The sequence below is a fragment of the Dasypus novemcinctus genome, chromosome 29 (assembly GCF_030445035.2).
Source record: "Dasypus novemcinctus isolate mDasNov1 chromosome 29, mDasNov1.1.hap2, whole genome shotgun sequence".
Lineage (NCBI taxonomy): Eukaryota > Metazoa > Chordata > Mammalia > Cingulata > Dasypodidae > Dasypus > Dasypus novemcinctus.
The window spans coordinates 30,078,584-30,100,162 of NC_080701.1; the positions used below are offsets into that span (position 1 = coordinate 30,078,584).

Sequence of the window (21,579 nt, forward strand, 5' to 3'; positions counted from 1 at the left end):
CAGATATTGGTTCCTTTGAGGGCTAAAGAGACCCATGGGAGTTATGGTCATGGTCGATGGGGTTAACTACCAGGGCAGATGGCCCCTCTTTGGAAAAGGTGTTTATGTGTGATGAATCTGGACTCAGATGGGATCTCCCTTCATAAGACCTTCATGCCAATGTGCTGGAGGTGCAGTTAATGTTGGGGTTTAAGATATATTTAGGGGATTTGAATCTCTGGACTGACAATGTGATAGCCAGATCCTGAGCCTCAACAGACTCCAGTACCTACAATCTGATTTATTGGACTTACCACACTCAGCTAAGATGGAGTTGAAGAAGGACAACCACCACACCATGGAGCCTAGAGTGATTACAACTGAAAATGGGAGGATTGCATCCAGCATCCAGGTGGAATCTGACCCTCCTCTTGACATAGAGGTGCAATGGACACAACCAATCCAATGTCCACATAGAAGAGGTGGCATTGGAATGGGAAAAGTGGACATAGTGGACGAAGGGTATGGGGAAAGGCAGGAAGAGATGAGAGGTGGAGGCGTCTTTGGGACATGGAGCTGCCCTGGATGGTACTTCAGAGGCAATCACCGGACATTGTAAATCCTCACAGGGCCCACTGGATGGAATGGAGGAGAGTATGGGCTATGATGTGAACCAATGTATATGAGGTGCAGAGGTGCCCAAAGATGTACTTACCAAATCCAATGGATGTGTCATGATGATGGGAATGAGCGTTGTTGGGGGGGGGGAGAGGGGGGGTGGGGGGATGGGGTTGAATGGGACCTCACATATATATTTTTAATGTAATATTATTACAAAGTCAATAAAAAATAAAAAAATTAAAAAAAAAAAAAAAAGAATTAGTTACTTCCCTCACCAAAGTCTGGTGCCAGTGTTGGAGCAAGATGGCTGCCAATGTCTGCAAGGCATCAGGCTCCCTCTTCCTCTCTTGGCTTCATGGTCCCAGCTTCTGATCTCGCCTGTAGGCTGGGATAAATCTTGTCTCTCTCCCAGGGCTCATTTCTTTCCAGGCTCGGCTGCTCTGGTCTCTCCGCAAGGTCAGCTGTAGACTATCAGGAGAATGGCTCGTCTCTCCTCCCAGGGCCTCTGCCATGTCTAATGGAGTCTTCTCTCTTTCCTCATGGGTCTGCTTCTCTATGTGTTCACTTCCTTGGGCTCCAACATTAAAACTCCCACTTTCTCCTCTGCCAGGTCATTTTCAAGGTCCTACTGACATGGCCCTATGCTTTAATCATTATTTAATGAAGTAAAAGTGAAACTTCTAAATCCAATCCAGTCTAATATGCCCAGAAGAACAGATCAGTTCACAAACATACTCCAATGTCTATTTTTGGAATTCATAAGCAATATCAACCTGCTACATATACTAAGTGAAAGAAACTAGACAAAAGTGCTACATCTTGTATGACTCCATCTCTACAAAATATAAATACAAGTAAATGAGAGAGACAGAAACAGAATGGCAGCTATGTACAGCAGGGGACTTAGAGAGATTGAAAGATGATTACTGAGGTTAGAGTTTTGTCTGTTTTTTGTTTACTGTTATTATTGGAATAATGAAAATCCTCTAATAATGATTGACATGATGAATGCACAACTGTGTAATTGTACTAAATACCACTGATTGCACATTTTCAATGGATTGTATGCTTCATTAATATGTATAATAACTCTTATTCTAACTCTTAGTATTATTTCATGGGACTATATATCTGCCCTTGTTCCAGTTCCATGATGGATATTTTAAAAGAATTTTTTTACTTTATTTATTTTAATTATTTATTTTAATTTATCCCTCACCCCTCTTCGAGATGGTTCTCTTGTCTGCCTGCTCATTGTTTGCTCATCTTTCTCCAGGAGGCACTGGGAACCAAACCTGTGACAGACAACATGGGAGGCGAATGCTGAATGGCCCGAGCCACATCAGTTCCCCACAGGCTGTGATTTCTGCTGGTTTTGTGGCATCTGTGTGTTTAGGCATCTTGCTACTGCAGAGGGCAGTGTCTAACTCTCGTTGAAGAGGGTTGTGGTGTCTAGCTCCACTTGCGATGGGTTATAGCATCTAGCTCTCATGGCAGTGGGTGCAGGCATCTGTCTGTCCTCCCCAGGAGGCACTGGGACCCGAACCCGGGACCTCCATGTGGTAGGCAGGAGCTCGAGCACTTGAGCCACATCTGCTTCCCTCCATGCTGTTTTGATTAATTTATTGTAAGTTTTAAAATTAGGAAGTGTGAGCCCTCCACCTTTGTTCTTTAGTAAGACAGTATTTGACTATTCAAGGTCCCCTTACTTTTCCATATAAATTTAATGATTGGCTTTTCTATTTACGCAAAGAAGGCTGTGAGAATTTTTATTGGGATTGCATTGATTTTGTAAATTTGTTTGGGTAGAAATGATATCTTAATATTTAGTCATCCAATCCATGAGCATAGACTGTCCTTCCATTTATTTAGGTCTTCTTTGACATATTTTTGCAAAGTTTTGTAGTTTTCCATGTACTAGTCCTTTATATCTGTATTAGTCAGCCAAAGAGATACTAATGAAAAATACCAGAAATCTGTTGGTTTTTACAGAGGATATTTATTTGGGCTAAAACCTAACATTTACAAGGCTCTAAAGGGTCTGACTCAAGGTTACTTTCTTATCAAATTCTGTTGCCATGGTGTTGAAGCAAGAGGGCAACCCATGTCTATGAGGGTTCGGCCTTTCTCTTCCTTCTTAAGGCTCCATGGATCCAGCTTCTTCCAATCTCAGCTGGACGCTGGCACAGGGCTCATCTCTATCCCTGGGACTCATTCTTTCCAGACTCAGCTGCTCTGTTCCTGTCACAAGGTCAGCTGTAGACTATCAGGCGAATGGGTCATCTCTCTTCCCCGGGGGTCTCTGTATGTCTGGGAGCTGTCTCTCTTCCTCTGTGCTCTTCTGTGTATCTGCTTCTATGTTCTAGACTGAGTGTCCATTAATACAGCCCAGCAAGGGGGGCAGCCACTCAAACCCGCATGCCCTAATGACTTGATCGAATCAAAGCCCTAATCTTGATTTAATCAAGTAAATGTAAGGCCTTTGGATTTAAATCTATCAAAAAAGCACACCATGCCCAGAGGAACAGACCAGTTTACAAACATAATCAATTTCTCTTTTTGGAATTCATAAATAGTATCAACCTGTCACAACATCTTTTATTAAAATTATTCCTTTTAGTTGTAATTTTTCGTGCATTTTTTATTTCGTCTTCATCAAATTGTTCATTACCAATGTACAGATACACTACCAATGTTTGTGTTTTGATCTTGTACCTTGCCACTTTACTGAATACATTTATTAGACCATTTAACTTTGTTGTATGTTTTCCAGGATTTTCTATACCTAGGATCATGTCGGATGCAAATAGGGAAATTTTTACTTCTTCCTTTCCAAATTAGATTACTTTTATTTCTTTCTCTTGCCTAATTGCTCTGGCTAAAACTTCCAGAATAATGTTGAATAATCTGATGAGAGTAGGCATTTTGTCCTGTTCCAGCTCTTTGAAGAAAGGTTTTCAGTCTTTCACCTTTGAGTATGGATATTCATAGGAGGTTTTTCATATGTGCCCTCTTTCATATTGAGGAAATTCTTCCGTTCCTGGTTTACTAACAGTTTTATTAAGAATGGGTGCTGGATTTTGTCAAATGCCTTTTCTGAACCAGTTGAGATCATCCTATGTTTTTATCTTTGATTTTTTAATGTGATGTATTACATTAATTGATTCTCTTATGTTGGACTACCCTTGCATACCTGGGATAAATCCAACTTGATCATGGTTCATAATTCTTTTAATGCACTATTGGATTTGACTTGCTAATATTTTCTTGAGGATTTTGCAACTATATTCATAAGACATATATTTCTGTAATTTTCTTGTCTTGGGGTATCTTTGTCTGGCTTTGGTATGAAGGTGATGTGGGCCTCAGAGAATGAGTGAGAAATTGTTCCCTCATCTAAAATTTTTTAGAAGAGTTTGAGTAGGAGTTGGTGTTAATTCTTGTTGGAATGTTTGGTAAAGTTCACCAGTGAGGCCATTTGGTCCTGGACTTTTCCTCTGGGGAATGTTTTTGGTTACTGTTTCAATCTTTACTTGTCATTAGTCTGTTGAGATCTATTTTTCTCTTAAGTCAGTATAGGTAGTTTTTGTGTGTTTAGGAATTTGTCCATTTCATCAAGGTTGTCTAATTTGTGGATGTACATATATGCTGTTAAAGCATTATTTCTGTGGGTCCAGTAGTAATGTCCCCCTTTCCATTTATGATTTTAGTTATGTGCATCCTTTCTCTTTTTTCATGTCAGTCTAGCTAAGTTTTTGAATTTTATTAATCTTTTTTGATAGTTCAATATTTTTAATTTTTTTCTTCTTTATTTTCTTTTAGATATTACATTCAAAATATATGAGGTCCCCTTATACCCCCACCCCAACTTTCGATTTTGCTGAGTCTCTCTATTGTGTAATTCTCTGTCATTTACCTAAACTGTAATCTTTACTTCTTTCCTTCTTCTTGCTTTGGGTTTAGTTTTTCTCTTCTTTTCCTAGATTCTTCAGTTGTGAGGTGTTGTCTCTGATTTGCAATATTTCTCCTTTTTATGTAAACTTTTAGAGCATCCCTTAAATTATGGTAATTGTGTTTGCATTTTCATTCACCTCAATATATTCCGCAATTTACCTTATGGCATATTCTTTGATCTCTTACGGTACCTTTTTTAGAGTGAGTTGTTAATTTCCATATATATGTGGATTTTCCAGTTCTCCCTCTTTTATTGAGTTCCAGCTTCATTCCATTGTAGTCAGAGAAGATACACTGCATGATTTCAATATTTTTCTAATATACTGAGACTTATTTTGTGACATAATATATGGTCTATCCTGGAGAAGAGCCCATGTGCACTAGAGAAGAATGTGTGTTCTGTTCTTTGATGAAGTGTTATATATATCTGATAGTTCTAGTTGGCTTATTGTGTTACTTAAGTCTTCTATTTCCTTTTTAATCTGTCCAAATGTTCCATCCATTATTGAAAACGGTATAGTTAAATCTCCTACTATTAACATAGCCACTTTTGCTCCAATCCTCTCTTCTTCCAGACAAAGGCTTTCCTCCTATAGAGAAGATTATGGGAGTGAACTCAGCAGGACTGAGTTGTGTAGCACAGCATCTCTTGCACCATTGCTTATAAATCTCAGTCTATGTGGGGAGGGTTAACAGGAGTTCAGAACAGCAGAGATGCTTTGCATCATCATACCCGGGGACATCCGAGGACACTAAGTGGAAAGGCTGCATTGCTCTTACTTCATGTCAACATCAGAGATTAGATACATATGAGCATTAAAAGCTGCCTCCAGGAATAGAGACAATATTTCTATTAAAGTTTATTTTTTCTGCAAGAGCTATATCTTGTAATGAGGAATTCCATAAGTAGGACAACATGGTGAGAGGTAATATTATCTAATGTTAACACCAATCAGCTCTCTAGTGCTTTCAGAGCTGCTCACTAATCATCTTCTTCTTCCTATTATTTATAAAGCCATTAATAAAGAAGGTGCTGACTTGAATAATGTCCCCCCAAAATCATATCGTCTTAGAACCTGAGTGAGACCTTATTTGGAAATAGGGTCTTTGCCAGTATAACCAAGTGAAGCTGAGGTCATGCTGGATTAGAGTGGGTCGGAAACTCAATTACTGGTGTCCTTAAAAAGAGAGGAAGGTTTGACATACAAAGACACAGACACACATAGAAGGAAGACATCCATGGGAAGACAAAGGCAGAAATTACAGCAATGTAATGGCGGGCCAAGGAATGCCAAAGATAGCTGGGAGACCCCAGAAGCTTAGAAGAGGCAGGGAGAAGTTCCTCATACAGACTTCAGAAAGAGCATGACCCTGCTGGTGGCTCGACTTTGGACTTCGAGCTTCCAGAACAGTGAGAATGAATTTCAGTTGCTTTACAGCACCCAGTCTGTGGTAATTTGTTATAACAGCATTAGGAACCTAGTACAAAGTCCAATTCCTTCTTCTATTTTTATGGGGCCCTTCTTTTTATACTCTCCATGCATAGTATATATTTATAGTCTTTAAGCCTATTCCTGATTTATAATAAAAACTGACCCCTGACTTCCTTTGCATTAGTTGGTATTGGCTCTTGACAATGGCATTTGAAAGTCTAAATAAATTATATCCACTATTTCCCCTTTACTCATATGTTGCCTATTACTCAAACAATTTTAACTTGGAGGTAAGGGATGAATTCTTTTAAAAACGTCATCCTATTCTTTTAATATGTTCATTTCTGTGATAAGTCCATCCTTCATTATAAAGCCTACTCTGTGTGGATGTGAGAATCACTGATTTATCATTGCCGGTGTTCCCTGCCCCTCCCCAGCCCACCCTATCCCACTCCCACTTTGTACAAGAGTCCCATTGGCAATTCTCTCATTCTGCATTTGCGGTAGCAGCTCATATATTTTGGCAGACAATTTTTTTATTTTACTTTTGGGCTCCTTCAGAATATGAGACAAACTAACTACATGATGATACAAGCATATGTGGTTTTGTTATTTAAGTCTGGTTAATCCAACCCTCTAAAACACATTCCTAAATCAGGTGATAATGGATAATCAGTGATAAGGATCCATTGAGCTGTTCAGGTTAAATGTGTTCTGGTAATTAAAAGTTTGCACTGAGCCCACCAAACTCCTGCATAGGAGTGCAAGAATCAGAGCCTGGTCTCATTCCAGAGTAAAGTCTGATCTCCCTATACTGATATACAGGATTCCTGCCCCCCTCTACCCATAACTTGGCCCTGTAGGGCTCTCCATTTCTGCCCCAGCTCTGTCTCCCCATTGTTCCACACACAGACTCTGAGCATTCCTGCCTCATTTTATTGGACCACAAAGTCTATTCTAACTTGCACTATGACTAAATTTTACAATTATCATGTTTTCCCAAATTCATGGGAAGCTGCTTAATGGTGGGGACCATGTCTCCCATCTCTTTGAAATCCCATCACCCAATACAGCATTTAGGTTAATTCTATTTCAAAAAGGTGGTAAAATGTCATAATATTTATCGTACCTACTTAAGTGCCCACACACTCTCATTTTTTTAAAAGGGCATCTGGTTTCCCCTGCCTGAATTAGGTAATAGCTTATTCATTAAAAAGTGTGAACCATGCCTCATTATAACCCTCATATCATGAAATCCACAGTTGGGATTTCAGGTCAGTTGGTTTCCACTTTTTTCATGAAATCTGGGGGTTAAAAGACTGTTTTCCAGTCCTTCTCTGACTTTTATTTTTAAGAGAATCAGGAAAGGTAGAAACACACAGATGAAATAATAAGAATGTCAGCAACTCAAGCACATGAGAAAGAGGCTCTTTCCCTTTCCATTTGATAATGAAGAAAATAGGAAAACCCCCTCCACCAAGGGCAAAGTCCCCTTAGCAACTGTAGGTTTCACCAAACACACACACACAAAAACACTCAAATTTTGAACACCGTACAAATTGTTCCCAAACTGGAAATTTGCCAAGAGTATGTTTAGGACACGCTCCATTCAGCTGAGAAACCTCAGGGAGGAACACACCTAGTGATAGAGGACAAATTCTTAAAACCTGTTGGGAATGCACCAAAGGAAACTAGGACAATGGATCATAGAGGCTTGTTTTGAGGCACACTGTCCTTTGAAGGAGTCACCCCTTGCAGAACCATCAGAGCTCAGGTCTAATCAGCCTCACAGTGGCCTGGGAGAGAGCATCACTCCTGTCCTCCCACAAAGGTAAGCCACTTCCAGCACCCGACTCGGGTTGCCCAGGTGAGGAGAGAAGTGAGAAATGGCACTCTTGGTGAGAGGAAAGGCAAGCAGACTCCCAGGGGAGAGGGACATGAAGCCAGCTGAGCAGCCCTTCATGATGGGATTCCAGGGCAAGAGCTGGCTGCTGTAGTCTCAGCCTTGGGTCTACAAGACACAGGAACTCTTTTTGATGCTACTGCTCACAGTCAGGCTCCTCCTCACTGTCTTCCCCCAGGGGAAATTCCTTTGTGGTCTTCTGGTTTGCATATATATCCGGATCTCCGTGGGGGAATCCTGGCTCAGAATTGGTTGCAGCAAGAAAAAGAGAAAACATGGCACCTCTTCTACCTGCTTCCCCACCACCTTACCCCACAGCTGGTGTAAGTCTAGTGTTGCTCAGAAAAGACTCCTAACAGGCATAGGACCCTCTTTCTGCATCCTGTAAATCAAGGGGCCTTCCAAGGTATCCAGGCATACCAACTCTGCCCAGTACAAAATTCTGATATGCTTTTAATTGGATCCTAGCTGCGTTAGTGCAATCTAGAGCAGGGACCCTCCCCTATCAGGTTTTCCTGTCTTTTTCCTTCCTTTGAGCAACCTCCACCTCCATCTCCAACCCATCCACGCCCTCAGGGTGCTCATGCTGAAGTAAGAGAAAAGTACATTTTTAACTAAAAGTACGGGTTGTTATTCTTTCCATGGGATGTTTGTACTTTAAAAGAGGATGACCTGGTAAGAATAATGCCAGACTCATATGAACAAGTGAATGAATGAAGAAGGGTGTTCAGTGGAATTCTGCCCACTTATGAGGGGGAAGGTGTAATAGTTTGATATTTCACACCTTCCTTGTAACTATAGGATGCCTTGGGTGACCCCTTGCCCTTAATTCTTTCCTTCTTTCCTTAAGACCATTCTTAAAAGCCCTGTGTAAGAGAGGAGATGATTATCTAGGGAAAGCAAAAAAAGGAGTTAGGAACCATGGCAAAGTGGAAAGACTATCAATAGAGGGAGGTCATATAAGCACAGGATAAAAGGGAATGAGAGCCACAGTGGAGGGTATTTGTTTAGCAGGAGTTAGAGTCCCTTACAAGCTTCTCCTCCTTGCTTGGGGGGTTCTGCAGGTAATAGCAGAGAGGAGCGTAGACGATGTTGACAACCCCAATGATCACCATGAGCCAGGGGAAGCCGATTGCCCGGACAATGGCACCACCAGTGGATGGGACTGTGAAGAGAAAAGCAAATGCACACGTGTTTTTTAAGCCTTTTTCTCATGGATGATACAATGCTAGAGCCAGCAGGGAGACCCAGAGGATGTCTGGGGTCCAATATCCAGAGCCTCTTGGCCCCACTTCTGACTGGTTAAAAAAAAATAGTAGATAAGGAAGAGTGGGGCACCAGGTCCTGGGTGCTTCCCTCTCTTCCACCCCAACCTACCTACTGCAAAGCCCATGCAGAAAGCTACATCCGCGATGGCATAGACACTCCCATACACAGAGGTGTGGCGCAGGTCTACCAGGTGTCCCATGATGGGCATCATGGAAGAGTCCATCATGCCTGTGGCCAGGACAAACAGGACACTGTTAGTTAGCTCTGTCCTCAGCCCCCTCCCTGCCGGGGACATCCTGACCTCCTCTCCTCCTCTGTTCGGTCTACTCTCTTTGCCTGCTCTCCTCCATTTATTTTTGTTTAGTTTTTTTAATCGTGAACTTACGTTATGACTACAGCCTCTAAAATTAGAAAGCTATTTTCCTCACTGACTGCCTAAGTCAATTGCCCCAATAATTTTTTAACAATCCAATAATTTTTAAAATATCCTCTATTATTGAAATGCAAGACTGTTTTCCTTAGGGAATTAGTCTCAATATTTAATGCAAATTCTCTCCCCCTGCTCCCATAAATTTCTTCTCTTTTGTTTAAACCTCCCCAAACCTACAATACTGTTTCTCTTCCTCTTTTATTAAAGACCTTTTAATTAAGACACCAGGGTTACATTAACCTGCTTAAGCAATAATCTCCCTTTTATGTAGTGCTCCTCAGTGAAGTCCCAGATCAGCAAAGTGTCTTTCATCAGCCTGTTTGGTTTGTCTCTCTTGTGTTCTCTGCTTTTGTTGGATTAGAGATCCTCAAATTTTCATTCAGCCCCAAGCTCTATTCCATGTTATGCAGTTTGTACTAATAAATTCATCAGGTAGGAATTAGGAGCCCACTCTCACACCCCTACCAGCTGTACTCCTACTCCGTTTGCCTTTCCACCTACCCCCTCTGATGAGAAAAGCGGGAGGGGGGAGACATCTGACCAAACCAACATTCAGAGGCTTCTCATTTCCCTAAAGAGCACTTCTTAACTATGGCAAAGCCAAGTCCTGCATTGAGACCAATGAAATCAAATTTATGGTGAGCCAGAAGAACCTGCAGGGGGAAACGTGGATGTGGTCATCAGCAGCAAGTTGTGTTATTGTGAGAACAAATACTCAAAAGGTTTTCACGTGACATGCATCTATTAAGCATGTGCACTGTGCCATGTATGCTATCTCTTTGGATTCTCACACCTTCCCTGTGAAGAAGAATCTACTTCCATTTTGAAGATATGAAAACCAGAATGGTGCCATTTGGATCCAATGCTCTACCCAAAGTTACAGAGCTAATAAGGGGTAAGATGAAGTTTGAACCTCAGACTTACCTCCTTATACCATCACAATGGTCCTTTCTGTCATGGACTCTCCCCTTTCTCCACCCCCATCCTGATCCCTACCCAAACACAACGTCTGTCTTCATTATTCACAGAATGGAGTTGCTTCTGTTTTCAATTGGCAACACCTTCCAAAGGTCTTATTGAAATCCCAAACTTGGTGGCCATTGGAACAACAAGCCAGAGAACAGAGGCCCATAGCCAATTACCCATTAGCTAGAGGGAGAAAGTGGCACATTAGCAAGCTGTGAAACTCATTCTCATCGCTCTCCTGACAAAACACTAGATGACTTTCCTTCCCACATTTTCGGGTTCCTTACTTCCCTTCCTGGGCACCTGCCCTTCCTGCCACCCAACCCTGCCATGCCAGCACATTCAATGCCTACCCTTGGGTGAGTCCTTGCTCTCTTCTGGGTGTCATTCACCCCTCGAAGGCTCAGCACACACTTTAGATATTAGTGGCTCTTAGAAATTTTAGGGGTTACTCCCTCACAGGGGTATTTCTATTTTATCAAAAATTGGTGAGGATTCACTGTGGACTCCTCATGTGCCAGACACAGGGTTTGTGGTTTATATGGAATAACTCAACAACCTTGTTAGATAGAAATGATTGGAATCCTCTCCACACTGATGAGGCTACTGAACACCATAGAGACTAAGTAATCTGTTCAAGGTCACACAAATAGGTAGTGGCAAAACTGGTAGTGAAAGCAGAGCCCTCCCAAACTCCAGATCAGGGCCTCCAGGCTTTCCCGAGTGCGGACGCTGGGTCAGGCTCTGTGCTACAAACTTTATAGCTATGTTCACTTACCTCATGCCTCTGAGGCAAGTGTGCTGAGGATCTCCATGCAGAGAGAACAGGAAGTTTAGGGAGCTTAAAGGGGGATCTTGAAAATGGAAAAGGCTTTCTTTCTTCTTCTACCAATGTTCCAGTGCCATAGTCTGAAGCACAAATAATGGTTTCCCTATTGACTTATGGGGCCCTGGCAGATGGGATGACTAAATGAAGTCTTAAAATGCACTATTTTGCTGGCCTCAGAAATAGATACGAATACACATTACCTCATATGCCCATACATAGAGCTCAGGGTTCTGGCCCCACCTTCCCCACCTACCCTCAAGGGGATGCCAGCTTCAACTGGTGGCAGCTCTCCTGGTGCTACACAAGCAGAAGTGGTCTTTCCAATGACCTATGCCAAGTCAATCCTCTGCTCATTTTAAAGTAAAGTGATCTTTAATGTCTGGATTTCTCACTCAACTAGTCCCTATTATACTTACACAGAGCAAGCTGATCCCTACTACCACCATTCCAACCAGTGAGCACAGCCACCTACAAGAAAAAAGCCATTATTACACCATACCATGCTATGGTGAGAGATCCCTTCCTGCTGCCACCCATCTCCACCAGCACTGGCCTGCCCTACTGCCCTGAAAGCCAGCAACCATTTAGGACCTGAGAAGATGAGTCAGCCCCACAGGTCCAGGTTGTATCCAAAAGAGCTCTTTCCCTGCCCTTTCCTTGCCCTCCTCTCTTCCCTGGCTCATCTGTTCCATAGTAGAGTACATACTGGGATATATTCTTTTCGTTTGTTAAAGGAATCAGGTGATTCAGAAAATACATGGCCCATGACAGTAATACCAAAATTTGGATCTTGCTATTTCCCAGTTCAAATGATAACTTCTTGCTATCTCCAACCTATTCATATTTTATTTGGTCTTGAATGTTATCTTCAGTCCTATAAGGATGCCAAGTTTCATTCCTTTATGATCTCCTAGCACTGGTTTTTAGACTTTAAAAAATATTTACACTGAACACCAAAGATAAAAGTAAAGCTGTTCTGATTGTAATGGAGCAACAGAACCTAGACTTATACCTCCAGCCCTCAATTGGTGGCACTTCTGGGGCAACTCTTTAGGGCTCCATGGAATGGTTTGACCATCACTGCTCCAATATACTCCTTTTTTCATGGCTTTTCCCTGTGGGATTATTTGTATCTCTTCGACCATAGAGCAAACATCTGGAGAGCAAAGGGTGTCCTTCACATAACCACTGCCTCTTCCAAGCAACAAGCTCAGGACCTCCCTTTTTCCATACTGCTCTCACCACTAACCCAACCCCCATCCTCCCTTGTCATGAACTTTCAATCTCAGAGAAGCTGTTCCTCATCCCAGGTGGAAGGGAATCCCCACAGGACTCTCCCTTCTTACATTCCTACCCCCTTCCCAGCTGTCCAGGCTACATACCGGCCCATCTTGTTGGCCAGCACACCGAAGAGGTTGGTGTCAATAAAGTCGGACAAGCTGGCAGGCAAGAAAGCAAGACCTGTAGAAGGACAAAGATGCCCACTTTAGGACATGTGCAATTTACTCTCATAACCCCTTCCCTTCTAAAAGACAGTGAAGCCCCGCTATTACCTCCAAGCATCCCCAAACCACAACTGTTCAACTGTTTTGTGGTCTGTGATCCTTCTGCAACCCCAGAGCACATGTCATGAGACTCCACACCTCTCTTTCCCTCAGGGCAGGGCTTTGTTTAGTTTCAATACATTGAATGTACTTCCAGCTCCCCACTTCAGACTTCCTGGTCAACGGCCCTAATGAACCATTCTCATGTAGAAAATACTGTGGATATCAGCATAAAAACATGAGCTTTGGAGGAAGACATTCCTCCTGGGAAGGAAAAGCATCCCTTCCCTGCTATTTATCAGCTCTGTGACCATGGGTAATTTAATAAACCTCTCTGGGCTTTGATTTCCATATCTGGGTTCAAATCGTTGGCTCTGTGACTTTGGACAATTTACGTATCCTGAATATTATTTATTTATTCATTCATATATTCAATACTTTTAATGAGATTTTACCATGTGCCAAGTTTGGGCCTAAAAACAGAGGGATAAATAAGATAGACAAAATCCCAGCTCTCATTAACCTTATATTCCAGGGAAGCGAGACAGACAAAAACCAAGCAAACAAATAAATGAAAGAGATAATTTTTAAAAATGGTAAGTTCTATGAAGAAAATTTAACGTTTTGGGTGCTATGATAGTTAGTGACTGGGAAGAAGGGCCCCTTAGGTTTAGGGGTTCAGGAAAGGCCTCTCTGAGGAGGTGACATTCAAGCTGAGATCTGAATGGCCAGAGAAGAGCACTTCAAGCAGGAAAAATAAAATGGAAGCAAAGTTTGATCAATTAGGTGGCTGGAAATCATTTACTGAGATGGCCAAGTCTGGTGGCAGAGGAAGAGCTGTAAGGGAACATGATAAGTTTGAAATGTCTATTAGATAGCCAATGGAGATGGCAGGCAGTTGGATAAAGTCCAGAACTTGAAGGAGAGGCCACAAACGCAAATATAAATTTGGAACTTATTGGTTTACACATGTTTTTTTAAGCCATGAAAGAGGATGGGATGATCCAAGAGCTATCAGGTAGAAAAGTCTAGATATCAAAGGTGTGAGTCTTGGAGGACTCAACCTCTAAAAGTTAGCAACAGAGGAGGAGACAGCAAAGGTGATAAAGTGACTCAGAAGAAGCTGAAAGGGGATGGAATCCAAAAGGCAAGGAGAAGTTCAGCTTTTGATAGGAGCTAGGATGTTTCAATCACAATTGGAGAGAAGCCAGGAGAAAAGGCAGTGAATGAGGGTATTAGTTCAGAAAAGTGGATTCATTTAGTGATGGGGAACTGTGAGTTCCCGTCTCATTGCTTATATTCTCTCAAGAAATAGGAAGAAAAGTCAGTGGCTGAGAATGATGATGGTGAAGGGGTGGGCATGCACAGGAGGTTTGAATGGAAAATAGTGCAACATACTACTTTACTGCAGTTCATTGCTGTTCCTAGATAGTGTATTTTTTATATATTGGCAACCCTGTGTTGAGCAAGTCTATTGGCACCATTTTTCCAATAGCATGTGCTCACTCAGTGACTCTGTGTCACATTTTGGTAATTTTCACACTATTTCAAATTTATTCATTGTTCTTATATCTTTTATGGTGATCTGTGGTCAGCGATCTTTTATGTTACTATTGTAATTGTTTTGGGGCTCTACAAAACTGCACCAATATAAGACAGTGATCAATCAATAAATGTTGTAGCGTTCCGACTGCTCCATGGATGGCTGTTCCCCTGTCTCTCTCCCTTTCCTTGAGTCTCCCTGTTCCCTGAGGCACAAGAATATTAAAATTACGCCAGTCACTAGACCTATAATGGTTCCTAAGTGTTCCTGTGAAAGGAAGAATCACATGTCTCTCCCTTTAAGTCAAAATTCCACAAATGATTCAGCTTAGTGAGAAAGGTACATTGAAAGTCCTGACAGGCCAAAAGCCAGGCCTCTAACACTAAACCGTTAGCCAAGTTGTAAATGCAAAGGCAAAGCTCTTGAAGGTGAACTGTGAGGATATCAATGAAAAAATAACAAGGAAATTAAGGTGGTGCTCATGAATGATAAGAAAGGGAAGCAACCTTATTGCTGAAATGAAGAAAGTTTTAGTGATCTGAATAGATCAAAGCAGCCACAATATTCGCTTAAGCCAAAGACTAATCCAGAGCAAGGCCCTAAGTGTCTTTAATTCTATGAAGGTGAGAGAGGTGAGGAAGCTGCAGAAGAAAAGTTTGAACCTAGCAGGGATTGGTACCTGAAATTTAAGGAAAGAGGCCATCTCCACAACTTCCACATAAAAGTCCAAGGTGAAGCAATAAGTGCTTATGTAGAAACTAAGGCAAGTTATCTGAAAATCTAGCTTTGATAATTGAAGAAGGTGGCTACACTTAACAACAGATTTTCAGTGTAGACTAAACAGCCTTCTATTGGAAGAAGATGCCATTGAGAAGTTTTACAGCTAGAGAGAAAAGTCAATGCCTGCCTTCCAAAGACAGGCTAACTCTCTTGTTAGGGGCAAAGGCAGCTAGACTTGAGGCTGAAGCCATTGGTTGCTCATATACCATTCCAAAAATCCTAGGGCCCTTAATTATGCTAAATCTACATTGCCTATGCTCTACCAATGGAAAAACAAAGCCTGATTTATTAGATGAGGTCAAACTATCAACATAACAGGAGTTTGGGAAACGTTTATTTCAACTTAAAACTTTGAGGGGTTCAAAACTTCATTGGAAGAATTAACTACAGATGTGATGGAAATAGCAAGAGAACAGAATTAGAAGTAGAACCTGAAGATATGATTGCAATCTCATAATAAAACTACTGGATGAGGAGTTGCTTCTTATGGATAATCAAAGACAGTGGCTTCTTGTGATGGAATCTACTCCTGGTGAAGATGCTGTGAATATTATTGAAATGACAACAAAGGATTTAGAATATTACATAAACTTAGTTGATAAAGCAGCAGCAGGGTGTGAAAGGATCAGCTCCCATTTGGAAAAAATTCTACTGTGGGTAAAATGCTATCAAACAGCATCGTATACTACAGAGAAATCTTTTGTGGAAGGAAGAGCCCATCAATGCAGCAAACTTCATTGTTGTCTTATTTTAAGAAATTGCCACAGATCAGAGAGACACAGACTTCACTTCTCTCCCAGAAAAATAGCTAGAGGACAGTCAGAATGGAATGGAAAAAAAGTGTTCTACTGTTTAGGGCACCAGGGGAAGGCAGGACACCACCCAGAAGTGAGAGGAGCAAAGGAAAAGAATCGCATTGAGAAACCTCTGTGAGTAAAATCTGCAGCTGCAGCTGCTGGCACCCATCCCCTGACTCTCAAAGCAGACACCTTTGAATTCTCCAGCACTTGGTCAGTGCCTATGGACACAAAGGGCCACAGGGGTCCACCTCCCTAGGAAAGGAGAGAGCGAGGGATGCAGCCTAAGTCTGATTCTGCTTTTGGCCAATAAATTTGGGCTGCTGTGTCCCATGAGACTTTCCATGTTGGGTGGGGGGGCGCCATTGTTTGCCCTGTGCGCCAGCACCAGATGAAGGAGATCCAACTCTCTCAAACACCCTCTTCACTGACTGGGACTTGTTATTGAGGACACAGAGAGGAGTGGAACTATTTCCTATCTGGAAGAAGGGAACGGGCTGTCAGACAAGTTTGGAGAACAGACTCTGGGAAAGTTTTGATTTGTGAATCTGTGAATAGCCCTGAGGCACAATCCTTTGTCAGGTTGCTCTGGTCTGGTTGCAGCAAACACATTCTGACCAGGGTTTGAACTGAGAGGTCTGATAAAGAGCACCATCTCCTGGCAGACCAAGGAAGTATATGGGAGGAAATTGAAAGTAAATAAAAGCAAATCCTTTGTCCCCAGGCTCTGGCTTCCGCAGGGAACATCTTTGCGCCCTTTCTGGGCATTTCTCTTCCATTGTATTTGGCTCGGAGTGGATGACAATGGCCCCACCTATCTGGCATCAATGGACTGTGGAGTAGCATCTGAACAAGGTCAGGAAAGCCGCTAGCCAGCCTGTGTGATTCCTCATGATTCAAGATGGATTGACATCAAATTTCACTTCTTTAGCAATAGTATCTTATAGCTTTCATAAAATACTAGAGAAAAATGATGGGATTCATGAGAATCATTTAAAAAAACTAGTAATAGACGATTTTGATGATGAAAAGATTTGGCAAAAACTGGATTTCAATGCAAACCAGTTTTGCTGCGCTTCTAGGATACAGCTAATGAAACTGCTGAAGAAGAAGCCATTAGTCTTCTCCCAGAGAATGAAGAGGAGTGGAAGAGGATGGCTCAGAGATGGAAGCTGAAGGCTAAGAGGTACAGGACTTGGAGGATAGAGAAGAAGTGTTAGAACTTGAATGTGATGATCTTAAAGGGGATGAGAGAGCTAAAAACTCAAGCAGATCTGATCTGAGGATAAGGCTCATGTAGCAGTTTGATATTATTGATGAATTCCAAAAAGATATATTGGATTATGTATGTAAACTGATCTTTTCCTCTGGGCATATTAGATTATATTGGATTCATAGCTTTACTTGATTAAATAATTATGTAAACTTCTTGTGCCAGTAGGGTGTTGAGGCCCCACCCTTTGGTGGGTGGGGACTAACACATAAAAGGCATGGCAAAGGACAGAGTTAAGGGCTTTTAATGTTGGAGTTTCGATGTTCGAGTTTGATGCTGATGCTGGAGACCCAGGGAGAGACAAAGCCACTGATCTGATAGTACACAGCTTACCTTGTGGAAAAAACAGAGGCGCTTAACCCAGAGGAACCCAGGAAGGCTGAATCCTCACAGATGTTGGCAGGCGTCTTGCTGCAACATGTGAAAATAGACTTTGGTGAGGGAAGTAACTTATGCTTATGACCTGGTATCTCTAAGCTCCTACCGGAAGTAAACACCCTTTATAAAAACCAACCAATTTCTGGTATTTTGCATGAGCACCCCTTTGGCTGACTAATACAGTTGACTTTTCAGTGATGAGGATTCTGACCATGACTTTGATATCAGCAAACCAGAACAGCAGAGCAAGATGCAAAACAAAGTGCCTGGGAAACCAAGAGAAAAGTCCAGAGCAGAGGATAAGTTCTTCGAACTATCTGAATTGGAGACCTTTTTAGAAAAAGTAGAAAAAGAATAAGAGAAAAAAGGTGGCAATGAGGAAGAAGATGTAATTTTTTTTGAAGATATTGCTTCAGATGAAGATGAGGGAGAACTGTTTGGAAAATTGAAAACTTGAGTTAATTAAAAGTTGCAGACACTTGAAATACATAGATTTATTTGATTTGCTTGAAAGCAATGAAGACATAGCAGGTAATTATGATGAGAAGGGTTAAAATGAAGAAAGGAAAAAAAATTGCTGAAGAAGATGAAGAAGGCATCCCTGAATCAGATGAAGATGATGTCTTTGAAGAAAGTGAAGGCAGTAAGAAACATAAAGGAGGTTAGAAGCGAATGACCTTTGCTTTGCCAGGTGATGAAGATGGAGAAACTAAAGATGGAAATACCTTAAATGTAAAGAGTGATTCTGATGTAGTTAAATCATCTCTTGAAAAAAGGCAAGAAAAAATGAATGTCCAAACTGTATCTTTCGAAAAAGACTTGTTGGAAAAAAACAATAAAAAACGTTGGCAGCTTCAAGAAGGGACAGCCCAAAAGAGAGCAGAAAATAGCCTCTTAGAAGAGTCCCTACACTTTGATCATGCAGTCCAGATGGCACCCATGATCACAGAGGAAAGTACCCTTCAACTGGAAGATATCATTCAGTAGAGGATAAGAGATCAGGCTTGAGATGATGTCATCCATTAAAAAAAAAACCTAAGGAGGATGAAAATGAATATAAAAAGCATCTGACATTAGATCATGAGAAAAGTAAATTGAGCCTTGCTAAAATATATGAACAGGAATATGTCAAAATCAACCAGCAAAAATGGAGGAAGAAAAACTAGATTGTGTAGATATTCAAGAGATGATGGATTCACTCTTAAAATTGTATGCCCTATAAAACTTCCATTTCATACCTAAACCTCCTGTACCAGAGATTAAAGCTGTATCAAATCTGCTAGCCACAACCGGGAGGAAGTGACTCCAGGGAGTACTAGTGACACAGCTCTCCTGGCCATAGAGGAAATTAAGGGGAAAAAAAGTTTGAGGTATAAAAACAGAGAATATGGCTACCGACAATAAGCGAGAACAAAGGAAAGAGAAATATCAAAAGTATATGACAATAAAGAAGGAGAAGCAGAGAAACCTGCTACAGAAGAGTAATCCAGGTGAGGCAGGGAAGTACAGCAAAGCAGTCACTTCAGAGATATTAAAACAGCTGACCAAGCAGGCAAAGCCTCCTTGTTAAGGGATGAAGGTAAAAACAAGACCTTAAAGACATCTCAAGAATTCTTTTCTAAACACAAGATCAAGTGAAAATGCAAAGAATATAGAAAAGAAGAAGAAAAGACAGGATCTTTCTTTCATAAATTAAAGTTGTAGTATATTTTGTACATAATATAAATATTAATGGGTAATCTTATATTCTTTGATAGGTCTGCTTAAATTAAAATGTTTGAGAACTGAAAAAAAAAGTTAATAAATAAAAATGGCCTTTTGGGGCCTATACAAACTCTTTCCCCAGGTCTGTGGAAGAAGATCTGCAACCCATAACTGGGTCCATGTCCCAGATTCAAGCAACTAAACAGGGATAATGCTAAGGAGCTAGAACAGATTGAAGCAAGAATCAAAGAACGGCAGTAACGTACAGCCTCCCACCACTAAATCCCTACATAAGAGAGAAAAGAGAAAAATTGAGCATCAGAATAAACTCATCAACATATCAGATGCCTGGACAGCAGCAAAAAAATTACAAGCCATACTAAGAAAATGGAAGATATGGCCCAAGCAAAGGTAAATATCAAAGCCCCAGATGAGGCACAGAATTTGAGAAAAATAATCAAAGACGTTCATACAAATCTCCTAAATCAAATCAACAAGTTGAAAAAAAAAACATGGCTAAAGAGATAAAGGACATCAAGAGAACACTAGGAGAGCACAAAGAGGAATTTGAAAACTTGAAGAGAAAAGTGAAATTAAAGACACAATAGGTGAGATCAAAAACACATTATAGAGAGGATGTAGAATTTTTCCAAGTCAACACGTATACTATATCTAACCTTTAAACCCATCGCTATATCCCATTTTGCTAGTAAGAGATCCAGACATTATATTGGGGCTTCAATATTCAGGAAGTTCTCGATCCCAGAGTGGTCCAACAATGGCAGCGGAGGAATACTGGTATAGGATAGTATTGACAGGGGATATATGGCTGACAGGGAGCTATACAGGGCATATGTCCAGGGTGCATGGTAATGTTTGGATATACTCATAGTGGCAACAATTAAAAACTACAGCTGGGGGGTACTGGGTCCCTGGCCGGGGGTGCTGTGCCCTGGTCCCTAGGGGAGAAGTGGCAGTCCCCCAAGTGCAGCAGCAAGGACCGAGAAGGAATGAGGGTCTAACAGTGAGCCCCTGAAACTAATAACTATGCTTGTGAGCCTATACACCTGAAATAAGAACAAGGCCTAGAGCAGCACTGTGCCTGGGAATTTCCTCCTGACAGCTTTCATGTTCCTCAAATGTGGCCAGTCTCGAAGCCTAACTCAGCATCTAAATGCAATGCCTTCCCCCCAGCGTGGGACATGACACCCGGTGGTGAGCCTCCCTGGCACCGAGGGATCACTATCAACTAACAACTGATAATGCAACTGGAAAATGGCCTTGAATTGAAGGTTCGATGCGGATCAGTAGAATATCCCTGTCTACATAGAATAATATGACTTTAAAATGCTGTTTGACCTAATGTAATGGGGAAATAGAAAGGAGAAATGAGTTTATATGGCTATGAGTCTCTAAAAAAAAAAAAAGAGTCTGGAGGCTGTCGGAAGGATTGCCCTTATGCACAACTGAGCAGAGTCTAAGAGACAGATAAAGTAGATACAATCCCCAAGTATTGGTTCCTTTGAGGGCTAAAGGGACCCACGGGTTCTATGGTCATGGCAGATAGGGTTCACTGCCATGTCAGATGGTCCTTCTTTGGAGCTGGTGTTTCTGTGTGATGAAACTGGACCCAGAGGGGATCTCTTTTCATAAGACTATCATGCTAATTTACTGGAATTGTAGTTGGTATTGGGGTTTAAGATATATTTAGGGGATTGAATCTTTTTACTGACTATATGATAGCCAGGCCCTGAGCCTCCACAGACTCCAGCTCCTACAATCTGATTTATTGGACTCACCTCACTCAGCTAAGATGGAGTTGAAGAAGGACAACCACCACACCATGGAACCTAGAGTGCCTACAACTGAAAGCAGGAGGATTGCATTCAGTAACCATGTGGAATCTGAGCCCCCTCTTGACATAGAGGTGCAACGGACACAACCAATCCAAGGTCCACATAGAAGAGGTGGCATTGGAGTGGGAAAAGTGGACATGGTGGCTGATGGGTATGGGGAATGGCAGGAAGAGATGAGATGTGGACGTGCCTTTGGGACTTGGAGTTGCCCTGGATGGTGTTACAGGGGCAATCACCGGACATTGCAAATCCTCCCAGGGCCCACTGGATGGAATGGGGGAGAGTGTGGGCCATGATGTGGACCAATGACCATGAGGTGC

The 21,579-nt window shown here is 41.7% G+C and overlaps 1 pseudogene; it reads left to right on the forward strand.

The window, feature by feature from the left end:
- Positions 1–16,852: 16,852 nt before the first annotated feature.
- LOC101447119 (U3 small nucleolar ribonucleoprotein protein MPP10 pseudogene) lies at positions 16,853–19,403 on the forward strand (annotated as a pseudogene).
- The last annotated feature ends 2,176 nt before the right edge of the window (positions 19,404–21,579 follow it).